The following is a 3,017-nucleotide window of genomic DNA, read 5'->3' on the forward strand; positions in this document are numbered from 1 at the left end:
GAGATGGGGGGGGGGTACAAAAGAAACAAGTAGACACAGTCAGGCGAATAAATAGGCGAGTCCACTTGTTTCACTCATTGGATCCAGCTCAAATCACCCGTACAATAACAAAAAGGATCATACCTCGTTAAAGACAATTACTTTCTTAATTACGAACGATGATATTATTATAAGAAAAGGATAACCGGGACACGTTCGATAACGTTTGATCGGAATAATTTATGGTCTCGTTAGACAATATTATATGACGAGCCGAGTCCAAAGGCAACCAACAGCACCCTAATTTCAGACGTTAGCGGCACTGATCAATAGGGGGTGAAATCCGTTAGTGAGAACGGCCAAGCAAAATGGGCGCCATTTGCACAAGTAAATTACGACGTGTTGTCAGGGTTGAGGATCATCACAGATGAAAAAAGGGACGCAGTGTCACAAAGGCCACGGTGATGATGATTCTGAGACATGTCGTTAATGCCAACGGCCAATAACTCATGCGGACATCATCAGGGGCACTTTGTGCTGCAGCTCGCCTGTGATTACACATGTTCACATGGAAATGAAGAACGGAGAAGGTGCGTTTTGGATCAATGGGCTACGTATCAACCTAAAAATGAATAACCGTATTACATTGCTAATAAAATGTTTGCGTGTGCTGAGTTCTAAAGAAATCACACCGCTTATTTATTACAAAATCAAATGAAATCGCGTGGTGTGAATGTGTTCTTTTCTTTTAAACAAACATAATGTTGTGCATCAAGGGTAAAAAAATAAATATATATATATATATATATATATATATAATATTGAGTAACACATGTGGGAACGATTTGCAGAATCACAGAAATTGCAAACGTTTTTGTATGAGAATGAGAGAGGTTAAGAATATCTACTCCGTGAGGAAGCCTCGAATGATTTATTTAGATACGAGTGTCGGAAAAATAATTTTGTTCACACAGGGCACGGCTTGTTATTGCATCTGATACCCTACTGCTACTTGAAAACTAGAGCCATGGAAATTAAATGCTAGGGAAAAAAAACTGTTCCTTTCCTTTCTCTGTGCACGTTCACGCACATACACACAAACACACACACACACACACATACACAAACATACACACACAAAGACACACAAACGGACACACACACACACACACACACAAACACACACACACACACACGTATATAAATATTTTTCGGTTCCGAACTTTTTCTCAAACATAATGTATATTCTCTGTATTTAAAACACGCCCATAACGAAATTAGTACGGTACATAACGAAAGATTTCCGCATCCCGGCTATTTCGTTATGCTCCTGCTAGGCAGTGATATACTATAATATATAATATATATATTATATATATATATATATATATAATATACACGTATACGCGTGTTTGTGTGGGGGAGACCGCGAGACACAAACCCACACACACACACACACACACACACACACACACACACACACACACACACACACACACAGAGAGAGAGAGAGAGAGAGAGAGAGAGAGAGAGAGAGAGAGAGAGAGAAAGAGACAGAGACAGAGACAGAGACAGAGACAGAGAGACAGGCAGAGAGAGACCGAGAGATAGACAGACAGAGAGAAAGAAGGCTCTGTTTCGTTACAAAAGACTAAAGAGAATATTAATGGTGTATTGATCAATATTACATACTATTATATTTTATAGACACACTAAACATACTGAGATGCACACACACACACACAAACTCAAGCACACACTCACGCAAAAACACAAACAGACACACACACGCAAACATACGTATTACAGTCATGTAAATCCCAAGATTTCCAGAAGTGCACTGTGTGGTGACAGTCTTCGCAAAGAGTCATGACTTTCGTCGACAAGGATGAGGAACCAGTACAGAAACAAGCCATACATGAAATATTCGCACTTACCCAAAAGCACATGTTGACATGCTTCCATACATATTACCCACAGGCATACACATGCACCCAACACTTTTTCCTGTGAGATCAGCATTCTTTACCCTTTTTAAGAGACTAAGTACGACGCATTCATGAAAATAATGTTATATGTAGGCAAATGACATAACATTTTATGAAGAAAAAAATAAGACATAACCTGGGGGGGGGCAGCATTCAGGACCAATTAAAATATGTAATTATATTCCAGGAAAATCCCAACAGCGCTGAGAAAGATGATAAAATATGTGCTTTCTGTTTCAGCCTGAGGGGGGGACGTCAGTAGGGACAAAAATGTAACAAAATGTTGAGAAAGCTTAGGATTAAATTGCCGGTGGGATTTCTGCTCTCAGGTCAGGAAATTTGATTTTTTCGCAACAGGTTATGCGAACGAATTCCACAAGGAACCTTTCCGTCAACAGAGGGCCCATAAGGGATCTAGAACCTTTGGCAATCTAATTTTGTTTTAACATGTATAAGAACCCGTGGGGTGGGGGGACAGGGGTATAAGAAAAGAAGCTATTAGGTAAATAAGGGCCATTTCGTGCCTGAAAACAGCAAGGTAGAAAGACAGAAAACAATAGAGTGAAGATCTGACGTAGGACAAACCAATGACGCTGTCTAACCAGCCAGGAAGAGGAGGATAATGTTGGTAAAGAGAGGGAAAATTATAGGGGACAGTTTGACACGGTTCCTTACAAAGTAAAAGGATATCATTGAAAATTTGCTTTTGTTTTTGTGCAAGTTGTTCACCTTGTTAGATACAAACACATGTAAGTTATTAAGAAGACTCGGCCCTTGGCGAAGAAAGGAAAGAAGGTAGAAAAGATACATTAAGATAAAAAGTATACACAAGTAAATAATAATTATAATATACATCTCACGTTTATCTTCCAGTTAATGATAAACATGCGAGGTAAGGGTACTGTTTGGAACGTCATGGCCTTTGACCTAAAGGGAAAACATGGAGCGATGGAAACGGGCACGAGATATTATTATAACATAATTATAATTCTTTGCATATACCTTCGGCATAAACATTTCTCTGTACTATTATATTGTTATATGAAATCT

The sequence above is a fragment of the Aplysia californica genome, unplaced genomic scaffold (assembly GCF_000002075.1).
Source record: "Aplysia californica isolate F4 #8 unplaced genomic scaffold, AplCal3.0 scaffold00463, whole genome shotgun sequence".
NCBI lineage: Eukaryota > Metazoa > Mollusca > Gastropoda > Aplysiida > Aplysiidae > Aplysia > Aplysia californica.